Source organism: Balaenoptera ricei, chromosome X (assembly GCF_028023285.1).
Source record: "Balaenoptera ricei isolate mBalRic1 chromosome X, mBalRic1.hap2, whole genome shotgun sequence".
Taxonomy (NCBI): domain Eukaryota; kingdom Metazoa; phylum Chordata; class Mammalia; order Artiodactyla; family Balaenopteridae; genus Balaenoptera; species Balaenoptera ricei.
This window is the reverse complement of record NC_082660.1, coordinates 128,395,138-128,419,459: the sequence shown is the minus strand read 5'-3', so window position 1 is coordinate 128,419,459 and position 24,322 is coordinate 128,395,138.

The following is a 24,322-nucleotide window of genomic DNA, read 5'->3' as shown; positions in this document are numbered from 1 at the left end:
AATACATTGAAGAATTTTCCGTGCATCGAGACACATTGATTTTCCGCCCTGCAACTTGCATCCATCGCTCACTGAGGATCTGCTCTTTGGCTCCAAGTTTTCCTCGGAAGAAGATGAAGAGCATCAGAGGACAAGATCCTTCGGGTTCCCTCTTGTTCTATTGGAAAAGTCCAGTTAGCTGCGCTCACCTGTGGGTATTCACACTGCTAGGAACAGACTAATGAATTCGCCATGAGTTTTCCCGAGGTCACGGGGCTGCCAGAGTCCTCATGAATTCACGGCAGCCAGCTCAAGTCAACTGCAGCTCCACCACTACCACCCATCCGAAGGCCAGCCTAAAACTTCTTCTTGTGGAGCGTTACTCTACCTGGCCAGGGACTAATTACTCAAAATACAAGTAATCAGCACCTGTCCGGGCAGGGCACCACACACATCAGGGCTCTCAGTGAAGGATCTCCCCGGTCCCCTTCCCACTCTCGCGAGTAGCTTTGATCTGTCTCCCCATCAAATCCTAACGGCTGCACCCACGATATATCCAGACCCCTAGAAGATAGCAAACCACTGCCTTCCAACCTGCAACCCTCCCTCAGTGGACACCCACACCTACCTCCACCCCACTCTATGCCTACTTGAGAAGTATCAGAACCACGCGAGAATAACGCATATTGTACTTCTCGCTTCTTCTCATAGGAATGATCTTGCTTCCTGCAAACTGTTTGTGTTCACCTTGGGAGGAAAGGACCACTTAACTCATCCTGAGGATGCCAGCCCAACACATGGCTACCACAGTCATTAGGATATCAAGGCAGCCAACTCAAGGACACCTGTAACTCCACCCACATAACTGGTCTAGAGGTCACCACCAACGATGTTCTTGTGAGCCTTACTCTACCTAGACGGCTCGGTTCACTACTACTATACGTGAACAGTACCTGTCCGGGCAGGGCACCGCACACAGCACAGCTTCGAGGTGGAGGACACGCCTACCTCCCTCTCACTCACACATGTACCTTTCTTACTTCTATCCAGCACATCCTGATGACTGTACCCAGGCTTGATCCTTACCCCTTCAAAATATCTCGACCCACTGTCCTCCACCTTGCATCTCTCCCCCGTGGTGATCTCCTCAGCTGCTCTATGCATTTCTGGAGAACTATGTGAACACAGGAAAAATGATCTTGCTTTCTGTTCTCTGCTACTCTATGAGCAATTATCTTGACCTTATTCACTTTATACATGTTCACGTTTTTCGGGGTGGAACAGGTAAATCATCATCAAGATGCGGTTGAGATCTATGTGGCTTCCAGAGCCTTCCTGACTTCGGGAAGTATGACCACCTGGAGCCCCATGCCCATCGCCCGTCCACAGGCACCACAACCGATACTCCAGTTGCACAGTACTCGGCCCGGAAAGGCACTGTTTACCCCTAGTCTAGGAAACGGCACCTTTCCGGGCTGGGCACTGCACACAGCACGGCCTCAAGGTGGGGGACCTGCTGAGTCTCCTTTCCCATCTGTAGAGAAGTTGGCTTCTCTATGCCGACCACACCTGGAGACTCTACCCAAGATTTATCCATAGACTTAGACAGTGTTTACCCACTGCCCTCAGACTTGCATCCCACCTCTATGAGGATGTCATCAACGGTTCTATGTGTACTGCCACAAGGATGAGGATACCATGAGAAAATCTTCCTCCCTTTATAGCTTTTCCTGATAGGAACTGTGTTTCCCTTTCCTAAACTGTGGGTGCCCCCACTGTTTGGATTATTCGAGCACCGGTGTCATCCTCAAAAGGGCAGGGATCCTGGTCGCTCTCCATTCCCTCTTCTCGCCATGGCAAGCATCTCAACGACACATGCAGCTCCACCACTAGAACGGGTCCAAAGGCCACCACAACTGATGTTCCTTTTGAGCCTCCCCCTAGCCACGCAGACACTGTTTACACCAAGTCTGAGAGACCAGCACGTGTCTGAGCACAGCCCCGCAAACAGTGTGGCTTCGCGTTGCAAGAACGCCCCAGGACTTCTGGCACTTCCAAATGTACCTGGCACCACTCTACCCACCACATCATACTGAATGAATTCAACAATTTTTCCTAAATCGAGACACTTTGATTCACCCCCCTGCAACTTGCACCCATCACTCAATGGGGCCCTCTCTTCTGCTCTAACTTATGCCAGGAGGAGGAGGAGGAGCATCAGAGGACAAGAGCATTCGAGTTCTCTCTTGTTCTACTGGAAAGGCCCGTTAGCTTCTCTCAGCTGGCGGTGTACACATTGCTAGCAAAAGACTAATGAAATCGTGCCGAATTTTCCCGTGATGAGGTGGCTGCCAGAGTCATGACTTCATGGCAATCAGCTCAAGGTCACCTGCATCTCCACCACTACCACGCGTCCGAAGGCCAGCCTCAAAGTTGTTCTTCCTGAGCATTACTCTACCTGGACAGGAAGTAATTCCCCAAAATACATGTAATCAGCACCTGTACAAGTAGGGCACCACACACATCAGGGCTCTCTGTGGAGGATCTCCCCGGTCCCATTCCCACGTTCACGAGGAGCTTTGATCTGTACCCCCATCACATTTTGACGCCTGCACCCACGATATATCCAGACCCCTAGAGGATATCGAACCGCTGCCTTCCAACCTGCATCCTTCCCTCACTGGATATCTGCACCCACCTCCACCCCGGCTCTATGCCTAATAGAGAAGTGTCAGGACTCCACGAGAAAAACGCATATTATACTTCTCTCTTCTTTTCATACGAATGATTTTCCTTCCTGCAACCTCTTTGTGTTCACTTTGTGAGGAAAGGACCACCTAACTCATCCTGAGGATGCCAGAAACACAGAGGGCTCCCAGGGTCATTAGGGTATCAAGGCACCCAACTCAAGGATGCCCGCAAATCCACCCCCATCACTGTTCCAGAGGCCACCACCAACGATGTTCTTACTCTATCCACACGGGCACCGTTTACTAGTAGTATATGTCAACAGCACCTGGGTGAACAGGGCACCGCACACAGCACGGCTTCTAAGTGGAGGACACGCCCAACTCCTTCTCACTCACACATGTACCTTTCTTACGTCTAACCATCACATCCTGATGGCTCTAATCTCGATTGATCTCTAACGCTACAAAATATCTAGACCCACTGGCCTCCAACTTGCATCTCTTCCCCTTGGGGATCACCTCAACGGCTCTATGCATATCTGGAGAACAATGGGGACCAGGATGCATGATCTTGGCTTCTGTTCTCTGCTACTCCATTAGCAATTATCTTTACCTTACTTACTTTACACATGTTCAAGTTTTTCGGGGTGGAACAGGTAAATCATCAGCAAGATGCGGTTGAGGTCTACGTGGCTTCCACAGCCTTCCGGACTTCTGGGAGGAAGATCACCTGTAGACCCACGCCCATCGCTTAGCCAACGGCCACCGCATCCGATAATCCACTTGCACAGCACTCTACCCACAAAGGCACTCTTTACCCCTAGGCTAGTAAACTGCACCTTTCTGGGCTGGGCACTGCACGCAGCATGGCCTCAATGTGGGGGACATGCTGAGTCTCCTTCCCAATCTATAGCGAAGTTTTCTTCTCTATGCCGACCACACCTTGAGGACTGTACCCAAGAGGTATCCATAGATGTAGACAGTGCTGACCCACTGCCCTCAGACTTGCATTCCACCTCACTGAGAATCTCATCGCCGGTTTTATGAGTACTGGCAGAAAGACGAGGATACCATGGGAAAATCTTCCTCCGATTATCTCTTTTCCTGATAGGAACTGTGTTTCCCTTTGCTAAACTGTGGCTGCCCACACTACTAGGAATATTCGAGCACCGGATTCACCCTCAAAATGCCAGGGATCCTGGTCGCACCCCTGGCCCTCTTCTCGCCATGGCAAGCAACTCAAAGACATGTGCAGCTCTAACACTACAACGGGTCCAAAGGCCACCACAAGTGATATTCCTTGGGAGCCATGCTCTGCCCAGGCAGACAGCGTTAAGCCCAAGTCTGACAGATCATCACCCGTCTGGGCACGGCCCCGCATACAGCGTGCCTTCGCATTGCAAGACTTACCCAGTACTTCTGGCACTTCCAAATAGAGCGTTCACCTCGTTCCCATCACATCATACTGAATACATTGAAGAATTTTCCGTGCATCGAGACACATTGATTTTCCGCCCTGCAACTTGCATCCATCGCTCACTGAGGATCTGCTCTTTGGCTCCAAGTTTTCCTCGGAAGAAGATGAAGAGCATCAGAGGACAAGATCCTTCGGGTTCCCTCTTGTTCTATTGGAAAAGTCCAGTTAGCTGCGCTCACCTGTGGGTATTCACACTGCTAGGAACAGACTAATGAAATCGCCATGAGTTTTCCCGAGGTCACGGGGCTGCCAGAGTCCTCATGAATTCACGGCAGCCAGCTCAAGTCAACTGCAGCTCCACCACTACCACCCATCCGAAGGCCAGCCTAAAACTTCTTCTTGTGGAGCGTTACTCTACCTGGCCAGGGACTAACTACTCAAAATACAAGTAATCAGCACCTGTCCGGGCAGGGCACCACACACATCAGGGCTCTCAGTGAAGGATCTCCCCGGTCCCCTTCCCACTCTCGCGAGTAGCTTTGATCTGTCTCCCCATCAAATCCTAACGGCTGCACCCACGATATATCCAGACCCCTAGAAGATAGCAAACCACTGCCTTCCAACCTGCAACCCTCCCTCAGTGGACACCCACACCTACCTCCACCCCACTCTATGCCTACTTGAGAAGTATCAGAACCACGCGAGAATAACGCATATTGTACTTCTCGCTTCTTCTCATAGGAATGATCTTGCTTCCTGCAAACTGTTTGTGTTCACCTTGGGAGGAAAGGACCACTTAACTCATCCTGAGGATGCCAGCCCAACACATGGCTACCACAGTCATTAGGATATCAAGGCAGCCAACTCAAGGACACCTGTAACTCCACCCACATAACTGGTCTAGAGGTCACCACCAACGATGTTCTTGTGAGCCTTACTCTACCTAGACGGCTCGGTTCACTACTACTATACGTGAACAGTACCTGTCCGGGCAGGGCACCGCACACAGCACAGCTTCGAGGTGGAGGACACGCCTACCTCCCTCTCACTCACACATGTACCTTTCTTACTTCTATCCAGCACATCCTGATGACTGTACCCAGGCTTGATCCTTACCCCTTCAAAATATCTCGACCCACTGTCCTCCACCTTGCATCTCTCCCCCGTGGTGATCTCCTCAGCTGCTCTATGCATTTCTGGAGAACTATGTGAACACAGGAAAAATGATCTTGCTTTCTGTTCTCTGCTACTCTATGAGCAATTATCTTGACCTTATTCACTTTATACATGTTCACGTTTTTCGGGGTGGAACAGGTAAATCATCATCAAGATGCGGTTGAGATCTATGTGGCTTCCAGAGCCTTCCTGACTTCGGGAAGTATGACCACCTGGAGCCCCATGCCCATCGCCCGTCCACAGGCACCACAACCGATACTCCAGTTGCACAGTACTCGGCCCGGAAAGGCACTGTTTACCCCTAGTCTAGGAAACGGCACCTTTCCGGGCTGGGCACTGCACACAGCACGGCCTCAAGGTGGGGGACCTGCTGAGTCTCCTTTCCCATCTGTAGAGAAGTTGGCTTCTCTATGCCGACCACACCTGGAGACTCTACCCAAGATTTATCCATAGACTTAGACAGTGTTTACCCACTGCCCTCAGACTTGCATCCCACCTCTATGAGGATGTCATCAACGGTTCTATGTGTACTGCCACAAGGATGAGGATACCATGAGAAAATCTTCCTCCCTTTATAGCTTTTCCTGATAGGAACTGTGTTTCCCTTTCCTAAACTGTGGGTGCCCCCACTGTTTGGATTATTCGAGCACCGGTGTCATCCTCAAAAGGGCAGGGATCCTGGTCGCTCTCCATTCCCTCTTCTCGCCATGGCAAGCATCTCAACGACACATGCAGCTCCACCACTAGAACGGGTCCAAAGGCCACCACAACTGATGTTCCTTTTGAGCCTCCCCCTAGCCACGCAGACACTGTTTACACCAAGTCTGAGAGACCAGCACGTGTCTGAGCACAGCCCCGCAAACAGTGTGGCTTCGCGTTGCAAGAACGCCCCAGGACTTCTGGCACTTCCAAATGTACCTGGCACCACTCTACCCACCACATCATACTGAATGAATTCAACAATTTTTCCTAAATCGAGACACTTTGATTCACCCCCCTGCAACTTGCACCCATCACTCAATGGGGCCCTCTCTTCTGCTCTAACTTATGCCAGGAGGAGGAGGAGGAGCATCAGAGGACAAGAGCATTCGAGTTCTCTCTTGTTCTACTGGAAAGGCCCGTTAGCTTCTCTCAGCTGGCGGTGTACACATTGCTAGCAAAAGACTAATGAAATCGTGCCGAGATTTCCCGTGATGAGGTGGCTGCCAGAGTCGTCATGACTTCATGGCAAGCAGCTCAAGGTCACCTGCATCTCCACCACTACCACGCGTCCGAAGGCCAGCCTCAAAGTTGTTCTTCCTGAGCATTACTCTACCTGGACAGGAACTAATTCCCCAAAATACATGTAATCAGCACCTGTACAAGTAGGGCACCACACACATCAGGGCTCTCTGTGGAGGATCTCCCCGGCCCCATTCCCACGTTCACGGGGAGCTTTGATCTGTACCCTCATCACATTTTGATGCCTGCACCCACGATATATCCAGACCCCTAGAGGATATCGAACCGCTGCCTTCCAACCTGCATCCTTCCCTCACTGGATATCTGCACCTCCCTCCATCCCGGCTCTATGCCTAATAGAGAAGTGTCAGGACTCCACGAGAAAAACGCATATTATACTTCTCTCTTCTTTTCATAGGAATGATTTTCCTTCCTGCAACCTCTTTGTGTTCACTTTGTGAGGAAAGGACCACCTAACTCATCCTGAGGATGCCAGAAACACAGAGGGCTCCCAGGGTCATTAGGGTATCAAGGCACCCAACTCAAGGATGCCCGCAAATCCACCCCCATCACTGTTCCAGAGGCCACCACCAACGATGTTCTTGTGACTCTTACTCTATCCACACGGGCACCGTTTACTAGTAGTATATGTCAACAGCACCTGGGTGAACAGGGCACCGCACACAGCACGGCTTCTAAGTGGAGGACACGCCCAACTCCTTCTCACTCACACATGTACCTTTCTTACGTCTAACCATCACATCCTGATGGCTCTAATCTCGATTGATCTCTAACGCTACAAAATATCTAGACCCACTGGCCTCCAACTTGCATCTCTTCCCCTTGGGGATCACCTCAACGGCTCTATGCATATCTGGAGAACAATGGGGACCAGGATGCATGATCTTGGCTTCTGTTCTCTGCTACTCCATTAGCAATTATCTTTACCTTACTTACTTTACACATGTTCAAGTTTTTCGGGGTGGAACAGGTAAATCATCAGCAAGATGCGGTTGAGGTCTACGTGGCTTCCACAGCCTTCCGGACTTCTGGGAGGAAGATCACCTGTAGACCCACGCCCATCGCTTAGCCAACGGCCACCGCATCCGATAATCCACTTGCACAGCACTCTACCCACAAAGGCACTCTTTACCCCTAGGCTAGTAAACTGCACCTTTCTGGGCTGGGCACTGCACGCAGCATGGCCTCAATGTGGGGGACATGCTGAGTCTCCTTCCCAATCTATAGCGAAGTTTTCTTCTCTATGCCGACCACACCTTGAGGACTGTACCCAAGAGGTATCCATAGATGTAGACAGTGCTGACCCACTGCCCTCAGACTTGCATTCCACCTCACTGAGAATCTCATCGCCGGTTTTATGAGTACTGGCAGAAAGACGAGGATACCATGGGAAAATCTTCCTCCGATTATCTCTTTTCCTGATAGGAACTGTGTTTCCCTTTGCTAAACTGTGGCTGCCCACACTACTAGGAATATTCGAGCACCGGATTCACCCTCAAAATGCCAGGGATCCTGGTCGCACCCCTGGCCCTCTTCTCGCCATGGCAAGCAACTCAAAGACATGTGCAGCTCTAACACTACAACGGGTCCAAAGGCCACCACAAGTGATATTCCTTGGGAGCCACGCTCTGCCCAGGCAGACAGCGTTAAGCCCAAGTCTGACAGATCATCACCCGTCTGGGCACGGCCCCGCATACAGCGTGCCTTCGCATTGCAAGACTTACCCAGTACTTCTGGCACTTCCAAATAGAGCGTTCACCTCGTTCCCATCACATCATACTGAATACATTGAAGAATTTTCCGTGCATCGAGACACATTGATTTTCCGCCCTGCAACTTGCATCCATCGCTCACTGAGGATCTGCTCTTTGGCTCCAAGTTTTCCTCGGAAGAAGATGAAGAGCATCAGAGGACAAGATCCTTCGGGTTCCCTCTTGTTCTATTGGAAAAGTCCAGTTAGCTGCGCTCACCTGTGGGTATTCACACTGCTAGGAACAGACTAATGAAATCGCCATGAGTTTTCCCGAGGTCACGGGGCTGCCAGAGTCCTCATGAATTCACGGCAGCCAGCTCAAGTCAACTGCAGCTCCACCACTACCACCCATCCGAAGGCCAGCCTAAAACTTCTTCTTGTGGAGCGTTACTCTACCTGGCCAGGGACTAACTACTCAAAATACAAGTAATCAGCACCTGTCCGGGCAGGGCACCACACACATCAGGGCTCTCAGTGAAGGATCTCCCCGGTCCCCTTCCCACTCTCGCGAGTAGCTTTGATCTGTCTCCCCATCAAATCCTAACGGCTGCACCCACGATATATCCAGACCCCTAGAAGATAGCAAACCACTGCCTTCCAACCTGCAACCCTCCCTCAGTGGACACCCACACCTACCTCCACCCCACTCTATGCCTACTTGAGAAGTATCAGAACCACGCGAGAATAACGCATATTGTACTTCTCGCTTCTTCTCATAGGAATGATCTTGCTTCCTGCAAACTGTTTGTGTTCACCTTGGGAGGAAAGGACCACTTAACTCATCCTGAGGATGCCAGCCCAACACATGGCTACCACAGTCATTAGGATATCAAGGCAGCCAACTCAAGGACACCTGTAACTCCACCCACATAACTGGTCTAGAGGTCACCACCAACGATGTTCTTGTGAGCCTTACTCTACCTAGACGGCTCGGTTCACTACTACTATACGTGAACAGTACCTGTCCGGGCAGGGCACCGCACACAGCACAGCTTCGAGGTGGAGGACACGCCTACCTCCCTCTCACTCACACATGTACCTTTCTTACTTCTATCCATCACATCCTGATGACTGTACCCAGGCTTGATCCTTACCCCTTCAAAATATCTCGACCCACTGTCCTCCACCTTGCATCTCTCCCCCGTGGTGATCTCCTCAGCTGCTCTATGCATTTCTGGAGAACTATGTGAACACAGGAAAAATGATCTTGCTTTCTGTTCTCTGCTACTCTATGAGCAATTATCTTGACCTTATTCACTTTATACATGTTCACGTTTTTCGGGGTGGAACAGGTAAATCATCATCAAGATGCGGTTGAGATCTATGTGGCTTCCAGAGCCTTCCTGACTTCGGGAAGTATGACCACCTGGAGCCCCATGCCCATCGCCCGTCCACAGGCACCACAACCGATACTCCAGTTGCACAGTACTCGGCCCGGAAAGGCACTGTTTACCCCTAGTCTAGGAAACGGCACCTTTCCGGGCTGGGCACTGCACACAGCACGGCCTCAAGGTGGGGGACCTGCTGAGTCTCCTTTCCCATCTGTAGAGAAGTTGGCTTCTCTATGCCGACCACACCTGGAGACTCTACCCAAGATTTATCCATAGACTTAGACAGTGTTTACCCACTGCCCTCAGACTTGCATCCCACCTCTATGAGGATGTCATCAACGGTTCTATGTGTACTGCCACAAGGATGAGGATACCATGAGAAAATCTTCCTCCCTTTATAGCTTTTCCTGATAGGAACTGTGTTTCCCTTTCCTAAACTGTGGGTGCCCCCACTGTTTGGATTATTCGAGCACCGGTGTCATCCTCAAAAGGGCAGGGATCCTGGTCGCTCTCCATTCCCTCTTCTCGCCATGGCAAGCATCTCAACGACACATGCAGCTCCACCACTAGAACGGGTCCAAAGGCCACCACAACTGATGTTCCTTTTGAGCCTCCCCCTAGCCACGCAGACACTGTTTACACCAAGTCTGAGAGACCAGCACGTGTCTGAGCACAGCCCCGCAAACAGTGTGGCTTCGCGTTGCAAGAACGCCCCAGGACTTCTGGCACTTCCAAATGTACCTGGCACCACTCTACCCACCACATCATACTGAATGAATTCAACAATTTTTCCTAAATCGAGACACTTTGATTCACCCCCCTGCAACTTGCACCCATCACTCAATGGGGCCCTCTCTTCTGCTCTAACTTATGCCAGGAGGAGGAGGAGGAGCATCAGAGGACAAGAGCATTCGAGTTCTCTCTTGTTCTACTGGAAAGGCCCGTTAGCTTCTCTCAGCTGGCGGTGTACACATTGCTAGCAAAAGACTAATGAAATCGTGCCGAGATTTCCCGTGATGAGGTGGCTGCCAGAGTCGTCATGACTTCATGGCAAGCAGCTCAAGGTCACCTGCATCTCCACCACTACCACGCGTCCGAAGGCCAGCCTCAAAGTTGTTCTTCCTGAGCATTACTCTACCTGGACAGGAACTAATTCCCCAAAATACATGTAATCAGCACCTGTACAAGTAGGGCACCACACACATCAGGGCTCTCTGTGGAGGATCTCCCCGGCCCCATTCCCACGTTCACGGGGAGCTTTGATCTGTACCCTCATCACATTTTGATGCCTGCACCCACGATATATCCAGACCCCTAGAGGATATCGAACCGCTGACTTCCAACCTGCATCCTTCCCTCACTGGATATCTGCACCTCCCTCCATCCCGGCTCTATGCCTAATAGAGAAGTGTCAGGACTCCACGAGAAAAACGCATATTATACTTCTCTCTTCTTTTCATAGGAATGATTTTCCTTCCTGCAACCTCTTTGTCTTCACTTTGTGAGGAAAGGACCACCTAACTCATCCTGAGGATGCCAGAAACACAGAGGGCTCCCAGGGTCATTAGGGTATCAAGGCACCCAACTCAAGGATGCCCGCAAATCCACCCCCATCACTGTTCCAGAGGCCACCACCAACGATGTTCTTGTGACTCTTACTCTATCCACACGGGCACCGTTTACTAGTAGTATATGTCAACAGCACCTGGGTGAACAGGGCACCGCACACAGCACGGCTTCTAAGTGGAGGACACGCCCAACTCCTTCTCACTCACACATGTACCTTTCTTACGTCTAACCATCACATCCTGATGGCTCTAATCTCGATTGATCTCTAACGCTACAAAATATCTAGACCCACTGGCCTCCAACTTGCATCTCTTCCCCTTGGGGATCACCTCAACGGCTCTATGCATATCTGGAGAACAATGGGGACCAGGATGCATGATCTTGGCTTCTGTTCTCTGCTACTCCATTAGCAATTATCTTTACCTTACTTACTTTACACATGTTCAAGTTTTTCGGGGTGGAACAGGTAAATCATCAGCAAGATGCGGTTGAGGTCTACGTGGCTTCCACAGCCTTCCGGACTTCTGGGAGGAAGATCACCTGTAGACCCACGCCCATCGCTTAGCCAACGGCCACCGCATCCGATAATCCACTTGCACAGCACTCTACCCACAAAGGCACTCTTTACCCCTAGGCTAGTAAACTGCACCTTTCTGGGCTGGGCACTGCACGCAGCATGGCCTCAATGTGGGGGACATGCTGAGTCTCCTTCCCAATCTATAGCGAAGTTTTCTTCTCTATGCCGACCACACCTTGAGGACTGTACCCAAGAGGTATCCATAGATGTAGACAGTGCTGACCCACTGCCCTCAGACTTGCATTCCACCTCACTGAGAATCTCATCGCCGGTTTTATGAGTACTGGCAGAAAGACGAGGATACCATGGGAAAATCTTCCTCCGATTATCTCTTTTCCTGATAGGAACTGTGTTTCCCTTTGCTAAACTGTGGCTGCCCACACTACTAGGAATATTCGAGCACCGGATTCACCCTCAAAATGCCAGGGATCCTGGTCGCACCCCTGGCCCTCTTCTCGCCATGGCAAGCAACTCAAAGACATGTGCAGCTCTAACACTACAACGGGTCCAAAGGCCACCACAAGTGATATTCCTTGGGAGCCACGCTCTGCCCAGGCAGACAGCGTTAAGCCCAAGTCTGACAGATCATCACCCGTCTGGGCACGGCCCCGCATACAGCGTGCCTTCGCATTGCAAGACTTACCCAGTACTTCTGGCACTTCCAAATAGAGCGTTCACCTCGTTCCCATCACATCATACTGAATACATTGAAGAATTTTCCGTGCATCGAGACACATTGATTTTCCGCCCTGCAACTTGCATCCATCGCTCACTGAGGATCTGCTCTTTGGCTCCAAGTTTTCCTCGGAAGAAGATGAAGAGCATCAGAGGACAAGATCCTTCGGGTTCCCTCTTGTTCTATTGGAAAAGTCCAGTTAGCTGCGCTCACCTGTGGGTATTCACACTGCTAGGAACAGACTAATGAATTCGCCATGAGTTTTCCCGAGGTCACGGGGCTGCCAGAGTCCTCATGAATTCACGGCAGCCAGCTCAAGTCAACTGCAGCTCCACCACTACCACCCATCCGAAGGCCAGCCTAAAACTTCTTCTTGTGGAGCGTTACTCTACCTGGCCAGGGACTAATTACTCAAAATACAAGTAATCAGCACCTGTCCGGGCAGGGCACCACACACATCAGGGCTCTCAGTGAAGGATCTCCCCGGTCCCCTTCCCACTCTCGCGAGTAGCTTTGATCTGTCTCCCCATCAAATCCTAACGGCTGCACCCACGATATATCCAGACCCCTAGAAGATAGCAAACCACTGCCTTCCAACCTGCAACCCTCCCTCAGTGGACACCCACACCTACCTCCACCCCACTCTATGCCTACTTGAGAAGTATCAGAACCACGCGAGAATAACGCATATTGTACTTCTCGCTTCTTCTCATAGGAATGATCTTGCTTCCTGCAAACTGTTTGTGTTCACCTTGGGAGGAAAGGACCACTTAACTCATCCTGAGGATGCCAGCCCAACACATGGCTACCACAGTCATTAGGATATCAAGGCAGCCAACTCAAGGACACCTGTAACTCCACCCACATAACTGGTCTAGAGGTCACCACCAACGATGTTCTTGTGAGCCTTACTCTACCTAGACGGCTCGGTTCACTACTACTATACGTGAACAGTACCTGTCCGGGCAGGGCACCGCACACAGCACAGCTTCGAGGTGGAGGACACGCCTACCTCCCTCTCACTCACACATGTACCTTTCTTACTTCTATCCAGCACATCCTGATGACTGTACCCAGGCTTGATCCTTACCCCTTCAAAATATCTCGACCCACTGTCCTCCACCTTGCATCTCTCCCCCGTGGTGATCTCCTCAGCTGCTCTATGCATTTCTGGAGAACTATGTGAACACAGGAAAAATGATCTTGCTTTCTGTTCTCTGCTACTCTATGAGCAATTATCTTGACCTTATTCACTTTATACATGTTCACGTTTTTCGGGGTGGAACAGGTAAATCATCATCAAGATGCGGTTGAGATCTATGTGGCTTCCAGAGCCTTCCTGACTTCGGGAAGTATGACCACCTGGAGCCCCATGCCCATCGCCCGTCCACAGGCACCACAACCGATACTCCAGTTGCACAGTACTCGGCCCGGAAAGGCACTGTTTACCCCTAGTCTAGGAAACGGCACCTTTCCGGGCTGGGCACTGCACACAGCACGGCCTCAAGGTGGGGGACCTGCTGAGTCTCCTTTCCCATCTGTAGAGAAGTTGGCTTCTCTATGCCGACCACACCTGGAGACTCTACCCAAGATTTATCCATAGACTTAGACAGTGTTTACCCACTGCCCTCAGACTTGCATCCCACCTCTATGAGGATGTCATCAACGGTTCTATGTGTACTGCCACAAGGATGAGGATACCATGAGAAAATCTTCCTCCCTTTATAGCTTTTCCTGATAGGAACTGTGTTTCCCTTTCCTAAACTGTGGGTGCCCCCACTGTTTGGATTATTCGAGCACCGGTGTCATCCTCAAAAGGGCAGGGATCCTGGTCGCTCTCCATTCCCTCTTCTCGCCATGGCAAGCATCTCAACGACACATGCAGCTCCACCACTAGAACGGGTCCAAAGGCCACCACAACTGATGTTCCTTTTGAGCCTCCCCCTAGCCACGCAGACACTGTTTACACCAAGTCTGAGAGACCAGCACGTGTCTGAGCACAGCCCCGCAAACAGTGTGGCTTCGCGTTGCAAGAACGCCCCAGGACTTCTGGCACTTCCAAATGTACCTGGCACCACTCTACCCACCACATCATACTGAATGAATTCAACAATTTTTCCTAAATCGAGACACTTTGATTCACCCCCCTGCAACTTGCACCCATCACTCAATGGGGCCCTCTCTTCTGCTCTAACTTATGCCAGGAGGAGGAGGAGGAGCATCAGAGGACAAGAGCATTCGAGTTCTCTCTTGTTCTACTGGAAAGGCCCGTTAGCTTCTCTCAGCTGGCGGTGTACACATTGCTAGCAAAAGACTAATGAAATCGTGCCGAGATTTCCCGTGATGAGGTGGCTGCCAGAGTCGTCATGACTTCATGGCAAGCAGCTCAAGGTCACCTGCATCTCCACCACTACCACGCGTCCGAAGGCCAGCCTCAAAGTTGTTCTTCCTGAGCATTACTCTACCTGGACAGGAACTAATTCCCCAAAATACATGTAATCAGCACCTGTACAAGTAGGGCACCACACACATCAGGGCTCTCTGTGGAGGATCTCCCCGGTCCCATTCCCACGTTCACGGGGAGCTTTGATCTGTACCCTCATCACATTTTGATGCCTGCACCCACGATATATCCAGACCCCTAGAGGATATCGAACCGCTGCCTTCCAACCTGCATCCTTCCCTCACTGGATATCTGCACCTCCCTCCATCCCGGCTCTATGCCTAATAGAGAAGTGTCAGGACTCCACGAGAAAAACGCATATTATACTTCTCTCTTCTTTTCATAGGAATGATTTTCCTTCCTGCAACCTCTTTGTGTTCACTTTGTGAGGAAAGGACCACCTAACTCATCCTGAGGATGCCAGAAACACAGAGGGCTCCCAGGGTCATTAGGGTATCAAGGCACCCAACTCAAGGATGCCCGCAAATCCACCCCCATCACTGTTCCAGAGGCCACCACCAACGATGTTCTTGTGACTCTTACTCTATCCACACGGGCACCGTTTACTAGTAGTATATGTCAACAGCACCTGGGTGAACAGGGCACCGCACACAGCACGGCTTCTAAGTGGAGGACACGCCCAACTCCTTCTCACTCACACATGTACCTTTCTTACGTCTAACCATCACATCCTGATGGCTCTAATCTCGATTGATCTCTAACGCTACAAAATATCTAGACCCACTGGCCTCCAACTTGCATCTCTTCCCCTTGGGGATCACCTCAACGGCTCTATGCATATCTGGAGAACAATGGGGACCAGGATGCATGATCTTGGCTTCTGTTCTCTGCTACTCCATTAGCAATTATCTTTACCTTACTTACTTTACACATGTTCAAGTTTTTCGGGGTGGAACAGGTAAATCATCAGCAAGATGCGGTTGAGGTCTACGTGGCTTCCACAGCCTTCCGGACTTCTGGGAGGAAGATCACCTGTAGACCCACGCCCATCGCTTAGCCAACGGCCACCGCATCCGATAATCCACTTGCACAGCACTCTACCCACAAAGGCACTCTTTACCCCTAGGCTAGTAAACTGCACCTTTCTGGGCTGGGCACTGCACGCAGCATGGCCTCAATGTGGGGGACATGCTGAGTCTCCTTCCCAATCTATAGCGAAGTTTTCTTCTCTATGCCGACCACACCTTGAGGACTGTACCCAAGAGGTATCCATAGATGTAGACAGTGCTGACCCACTGCCCTCAGACTTGCATTCCACCTCACTGAGAATCTCATCGCCGGTTTTATGAGTACTGGCAGAAAGACGAGGATACCATGGGAAAATCTTCCTCCGATTATCTCTTTTCCTGATAGGAACTGTGTTTCCCTTTGCTAAACTGTGGCTGCCCACACTACTAGGAATATTCGAGCACTGGATTCACCCTCAAAATGCCAGGGATCCTGGTCGCACCCCTGGCCCTCTTCTCGCCATGGCAAGCAACTCAAAGACATGTGCAGCTCTAACACTACAACGGGTCCAAAGGCCACCACAAGTGATATTCCTTGGGAGCCACGCTCTGCCCAGGCAGACAGCGTTAAGCCCAAGTCTGACAGATCATCACCCGTCTGGGCACGGCCCCGCATACAGCGTGCCTTCGCATTGCAAGACTTACCCAGTACTTCTGGCACTTCCAAATAGAGCGTTCACCTCGTTCCCATCACATCATACTGAATACATTGAAGAATTTTCCGTGCATCGAGACACATTGATTTTCCGCCCTGCAACTTGCATCCATCGCTCACTGAGGATCTGCTCTTTGGCTCCAAGTTTTCCTCGGAAGAAGATGAAGAGCATCAGAGGACAAGATCCTTCGGGTTCCCTCTTGTTCTATTGGAAAAGTCCAGTTAGCTGCGCTCACCTGTGGGTATTCACACTGCTAGGAACAGACTAATGAAATCGCCATGAGTTTTCCCGAGGTCACGGGGCTGCCAGAGTCCTCATGAATTCACGGCAGCCAGCTCAAGTCAACTGCAGCTCCACCACTACCACCCATCCGAAGGCCAGCCTAAAACTTCTTCTTGTGGAGCGTTACTCTACCTGGCCAGGGACTAACTACTCAAAATACAAGTAATCAGCACCTGTCCGGGCAGGGCACCACACACATCAGGGCTCTCAGTGAAGGATCTCCCCGGTCCCCTTCCCACTCTCGCGAGTAGCTTTGATCTGTCTCCCCATCAAATCCTAACGGCTGCACCCACGATATATCCAGACCCCTAGAAGATAGCAAACCACTGCCTTCCAACCTGCAACCCTCCCTCAGTGGACACCCACACCTACCTCCACCCCACTCTATGCCTACTTGAGAAGTATCAGAACCACGCGAGAATAACGCATATTGTACTTCTCGCTTCTTCTCATAGGAATGATCTTGCTTCCTGCAAACTGTTTGTGTTCACCTTGGGAGGAAAGGACCACTTAACTCATCCTGAGGATGCCAGCCCAACACATGGCTACCACAGTCATTAGGATATCAAGGCAGCCAACTCAAGGACACCTGTAACTCCACCCACATAACTGGTCTAGAGGTCACCACCAACGATGTTCTTGTGAGCCTTACTCTACCTAGACGGCTCGGTTCACTACTACTATACGTGAACAGTACCTGTCCGGGCAGGGCACCGCACACAGCACAGCTTCGAGGTGGAGGACACGCCTACCTCCCTCTCACTCACACATGTACCTTTCTTACTTCTATCCAGCACATCCTGATGACTGTACCCAGGCTTGATCCTTACCCCTTCAAAATATCTCGACCCACTGTCCTCCACCTTGCATCTCTCCCCCGTGGTGATCTCCTCAGCTGCTCTATGCATTTCTGGAGAACTATGTGAACACAGGAAAAATGATCTTGCTTTCTGTTCTCTGCTACTCTATGAGCAATTATCTTGACCTTATTCACTTTATACATGTTCACGTTTTTCGGGGTGGAACAGGTAAATCATCATCAAGATGCGGTTGAGATCTATGTGGCTTCCAGAGCCTTCCTGACTTCGGGAAGTATGACCACCTGGAGCCCCATGCCCATCGCCCGTCCACAGGCACCACAACCGATACTCCAGTTGCACAGTACTCGGCCCGGAAAGGCACTGTTTACCCCTAGTCTAGGAAACGGCACCTTTCCGGGCTGGGCACTGCACACAGCACGGCCTCAAGGTGGGGGACCTGCTGAGTCTCCTTTCCCATCTGTAGAGAAGTTGGCTTCTCTATGCCGACCACACCTGGAGACTCTACCCAAGATTTATCCATAGACTTAGACAGTGTTTACCCACTGCCCTCAGACTTGCATCCCACCTCTATGAGGATGTCATCAACGGTTCTATGTGTACTGCCACAAGGATGAGGATACCATGAGAAAATCTTCCTCCCTTTATAGCTTTTCCTGATAGGAACTGTGTTTCCCTTTCCTAAACTGTGGGTGCCCCCACTGTTTGGATTATTCGAGCACCGGTGTCATCCTCAAAAGGGCAGGGATCCTGGTCGCTCTCCATTCCCTCTTCTCGCCATGGCAAGCATCTCAACGACACATGCAGCTCCACCACTAGAACGGGTCCAAAGGCCACCACAACTGATGTTCCTTTTGAGCCTCCCCCTAGCCACGCAGACACTGTTTACACCAAGTCTGAGAGACCAGCACGTGTCTGAGCACAGCCCCGCAAACAGTGTGGCTTCGCGTTGCAAGAACGCCCCAGGACTTCTGGCACTTCCAAATGTACCTGGCACCACTCTACCCACCACATCATACTGAATGAATTCAACAATTTTTCCTAAATCGAGACACTTTGATTCACCCCCCTGCAACTTGCACCCATCACTCAATGGGGCCCTCTCTTCTGCTCTAACTTATGCCAGGAGGAGGAGGAGGAGCATCAGAGGACAAGAGCATTCGAGTTCTCTCTTGTTCTACTGGAAAGGCCCGTTAGCTTCTCTCAGCTGGCGGTGTACACATTGCTAGCAAAAGACTAATGAAATCGTGCCGAGATTTCCCGTGATGAGGTGGCTGCCAGAGTCGTCATGACTTCATGGCAAGCAGCTCAAGGTCACCTGCATCTCCACCACTACCACGCGTCCGAAGGCCAGCCTCAAAGTTGTTCTTCCTGAGCATTACTCTACCTGGACAGGAACTAATTCCCCAAAATACATGTAATCAGCACCTGTACAAGTAGGGCACCACACACATCAGGGCTCTCTGTGGAGGATCTCCCCGGCCCCATTCCCACGTTCACGGGGAGCTTTGATCTGTACCCTCATCACATTTTGATGCCTGCACCCACGATATATCCAGACCCCTAGAGGATATCGAACCGCTGACTTCCAACCTGCATCCTTCCCTCACTGGATATCTGCACCTCCCTCCATCCCGGCTCTATGCCTAATAGAGAAGTGTCAGGACTCCACGAGAAAAACGCATATTATACTTCTCTCTTCTTTTCATAGGAATGATTTTCCTTCCTGCAACCTCTTTGTGTTCACTTTGTGAGGAAAGGACCACCTAACTCATCCTGAGGATGCCAGAAACACAGAGGGCTCCCAGGGTCATTAGGGTATCAAGGCACCCAACTCAAGGATGCCCGCAAATCCACCCCCATCACTGTTCCAGAGGCCACCACCAACGATGTTCTTGTGACTCTTACTCTATCCACACGGGCACCGTTTACTAGTAGTATATGTCAACAGCACCTGGGTGAACAGGGCACCGCACACAGCACGGCTTCTAAGTGGAGGACACGCCCAACTCCTTCTCACTCACACATGTACCTTTCTTACGTCTAACCATCACATCCTGATGGCTCTAATCTCGATTGATCTCTAACGCTACAAAATATCTAGACCCACTGGCCTCCAACTTGCATCTCTTCCCCTTGGGGATCACCTCAACGGCTCTATGCATATCTGGAGAACAATGGGGACCAGGATGCATGATCTTGGCTTCTGTTCTCTGCTACTCCATTAGCAATTATCTTTACCTTACTTACTTTACACATGTTCAAGTTTTTCGGGGTGGAACAGGTAAATCATCAGCAAGATGCGGTTGAGGTCTACGTGGCTTCCACAGCCTTCCGGACTTCTGGGAGGAAGATCACCTGTAGACCCACGCCCATCGCTTAGCCAACGGCCACCGCATCCGATAATCCACTTGCACAGCACTCTACCCACAAAGGCACTCTTTACCCCTAGGCTAGTAAACTGCACCTTTCTGGGCTGGGCACTGCACGCAGCATGGCCTCAATGTGGGGGACATGCTGAGTCTCCTTCCCAATCTATAGCGAAGTTTTCTTCTCTATGCCGACCACACCTTGAGGACTGTACCCAAGAGGTATCCATAGATGTAGACAGTGCTGACCCACTGCCCTCAGACTTGCATTCCACCTCACTGAGAATCTCATCGCCGGTTTTATGAGTACTGGCAGAAAGACGAGGATACCATGGGAAAATCTTCCTCCGATTATCTCTTTTCCTGATAGGAACTGTGTTTCCCTTTGCTAAACTGTGGCTGCCCACACTACTAGGAATATTCGAGCACCGGATTCACCCTCAAAATGCCAGGGATCCTGGTCGCACCCCTGGCCCTCTTCTCGCCATGGCAAGCAACTCAAAGACATGTGCAGCTCTAACACTACAACGGGTCCAAAGGCCACCACAAGTGATATTCCTTGGGAGCCACGCTCTGCCCAGGCAGACAGCGTTAAGCCCAAGTCTGACAGATCATCACCCGTCTGGGCACGGCCCCGCATACAGCGTGCCTTCGCATTGCAAGACTTACCCAGTACTTCTGGCACTTCCAAATAGAGCGTTCACCTCGTTCCCATCACATCATACTGAATACATTGAAGAATTTTCCGTGCATCGAGACACATTGATTTTCCGCCCTGCAACTTGCATCCATCGCTCACTGAGGATCTGCTCTTTGGCTCCAAGTTTTCCTCGGAAGAAGATGAAGAGCATCAGAGGACAAGATCCTTCGGGTTCCCTCTTGTTCTATTGGAAAAGTCCAGTTAGCTGCGCTCACCTGTGGGTATTCACACTGCTAGGAACAGACTAATGAAATCGCCATGAGTTTTCCCGAGGTCACGGGGCTGCCAGAGTCCTCATGAATTCACGGCAGCCAGCTCAAGTCAACTGCAGCTCCACCACTACCACCCATCCGAAGGCCAGCCTAAAACTTCTTCTTGTGGAGCGTTACTCTACCTGGCCAGGGACTAATTACTCAAAATACAAGTAATCAGCACCTGTCCGGGCAGGGCACCACACACATCAGGGCTCTCAGTGAAGGATCTCCCCGGTCCCCTTCCCACTCTCGCGAGTAGCTTTGATCTGTCTCCCCATCAAATCCTAACGGCTGCACCCACGATATATCCAGACCCCTAGAAGATAGCAAACCACTGCCTTCCAACCTGCAACCCTCCCTCAGTGGACACCCACACCTACCTCCACCCCACTCTATGCCTACTTGAGAAGTATCAGAACCACGCGAGAATAACGCATATTGTACTTCTCGCTTCTTCTCATAGGAATGATCTTGCTTCCTGCAAACTGTTTGTGTTCACCTTGGGAGGAAAGGACCACTTAACTCATCCTGAGGATGCCAGCCCAACACATGGCTACCACAGTCATTAGGATATCAAGGCAGCCAACTCAAGGACACCTGTAACTCCACCCACATAACTGGTCTAGAGGTCACCACCAACGATGTTCTTGTGAGCCTTACTCTACCTAGACGGCTCGGTTCACTACTACTATACGTGAACAGTACCTGTCCGGGCAGGGCACCGCACACAGCACAGCTTCGAGGTGGAGGACACGCCTACCTCCCTCTCACTCACACATGTACCTTTCTTACTTCTATCCAGCACATCCTGATGACTGTACCCAGGCTTGATCCTTACCCCTTCAAAATATCTCGACCCACTGTCCTCCACCTTGCATCTCTCCCCCGTGGTGATCTCCTCAGCTGCTCTATGCATTTCTGGAGAACTATGTGAACACAGGAAAAATGATCTTGCTTTCTGTTCTCTGCTACTCTATGAGCAATTATCTTGACCTTATTCACTTTATACATGTTCACGTTTTTCGGGGTGGAACAGGTAAATCATCATCAAGATGCGGTTGAGATCTATGTGGCTTCCAGAGCCTTCCTGACTTCGGGAAGTATGACCACCTGGAGCCCCATGCCCATCGCCCGTCCACAGGCACCACAACCGATACTCCAGTTGCACAGTACTCGGCCCGGAAAGGCACTGTTTACCCCTAGTCTAGGAAACGGCACCTTTCCGGGCTGGGCACTGCACACAGCACGGCCTCAAGGTGGGGGACCTGCTGAGTCTCCTTTCCCATCTGTAGAGAAGTTGGCTTCTCTATGCCGACCACACCTGGAGACTCTACCCAAGATTTATCCATAGACTTAGACAGTGTTTACCCACTGCCCTCAGACTTGCATCCCACCTCTATGAGGATGTCATCAACGGTTCTATGTGTACTGCCACAAGGATGAGGATACCATGAGAAAATCTTCCTCCCTTTATAGCTTTTCCTGATAGGAACTGTGTTTCCCTTTCCTAAACTGTGGGTGCCCCCACTGTTTGGATTATTCGAGCACCGGTGTCATCCTCAAAAGGGCAGGGATCCTGGTCGCTCTCCATTCCCTCTTCTCGCCATGGCAAGCATCTCAACGACACATGCAGCTCCACCACTAGAACGGGTCCAAAGGCCACCACAACTGATGTTCCTTTTGAGCCTCCCCCTAGCCACGCAGACACTGTTTACACCAAGTCTGAGAGACCAGCACGTGTCTGAGCACAGCCCCGCAAACAGTGTGGCTTCGCGTTGCAAGAACGCGCCAGGACTTCTGGCACTTCCAAATGTACCTGGCACCACTCTACCCACCACATCATACTGAATGAATTCAACAATTTTTCCTAAATCGAGACACTTTGATTCACCCCCCTGCAACTTGCACCCATCACTCAATGGGGCCCTCTCTTCTGCTCTAACTTATGCCAGGAGGAGGAGGAGGAGCATCAGAGGACAAGAGCATTCGAGTTCTCTCTTGTTCTACTGGAAAGGCCCGTTAGCTTCTCTCAGCTGGCGGTGTACACATTGCTAGCAAAAGACTAATGAAATCGTGCCGAGATTTCCCGTGATGAGGTGGCTGCCAGAGTCGTCATGACTTCATGGCAAGCAGCTCAAGGTCACCTGCATCTCCACCACTACCACGCGTCCGAAGGCCAGCCTCAAAGTTGTTCTTCCTGAGCATTACTCTACCTGGACAGGAACTAATTCCCCAAAATACATGTAATCAGCACCTGTACAAGTAGGGCACCACACACATCAGGGCTCTCTGTGGAGGATCTCCCCGGCCCCATTCCCACGTTCACGGGGAGCTTTGATCTGTACCCTCATCACATTTTGATGCCTGCACCCACGATATATCCAGACCCCTAGAGGATATCGAACCGCTGACTTCCAACCTGCATCCTTCCCTCACTGGATATCTGCACCTCCCTCCATCCCGGCTCTATGCCTAATAGAGAAGTGTCAGGACTCCACGAGAAAAACGCATATTATACTTCTCTCTTCTTTTCATAGGAATGATTTTCCTTCCTGCAACCTCTTTGTGTTCACTTTGTGAGGAAAGGACCACCTAACTCATCCTGAGGATGCCAGAAACACAGAGGGCTCCCAGGGTCATTAGGGTATCAAGGCACCCAACTCAAGGATGCCCGCAAATCCACCCCCATCACTGTTCCAGAGGCCACCACCAACGATGTTCTTGTGACTCTTACTCTATCCACACGGGCACCGTTTACTAGTAGTATATGTCAACAGCACCTGGGTGAACAGGGCACCGCACACAGCACGGCTTCTAAGTGGAGGACACGCCCAACTCCTTCTCACTCACACATGTACCTTTCTTACGTCTAACCATCACATCCTGATGGCTCTAATCTCGATTGATCTCTAACGCTACAAAATATCTAGACCCACTGGCCTCCAACTTGCATCTCTTCCCCTTGGGGATCACCTCAACGGCTCTATGCATATCTGGAGAACAATGGGGACCAGGATGCATGATCTTGGCTTCTGTTCTCTGCTACTCCATTAGCAATTATCTTTACCTTACTTACTTTACACATGTTCAAGTTTTTCGGGGTGGAACAGGTAAATCATCAGCAAGATGCGGTTGAGGTCTACGTGGCTTCCACAGCCTTCCGGACTTCTGGGAGGAAGATCACCTGTAGACCCACGCCCATCGCTTAGCCAACGGCCACCGCATCCGATAATCCACTTGCACAGCACTCTACCCACAAAGGCACTCTTTACCCCTAGGCTAGTAAACTGCACCTTTCTGGGCTGGGCACTGCACGCAGCATGGCCTCAATGTGGGGGACATGCTGAGTCTCCTTCCCAATC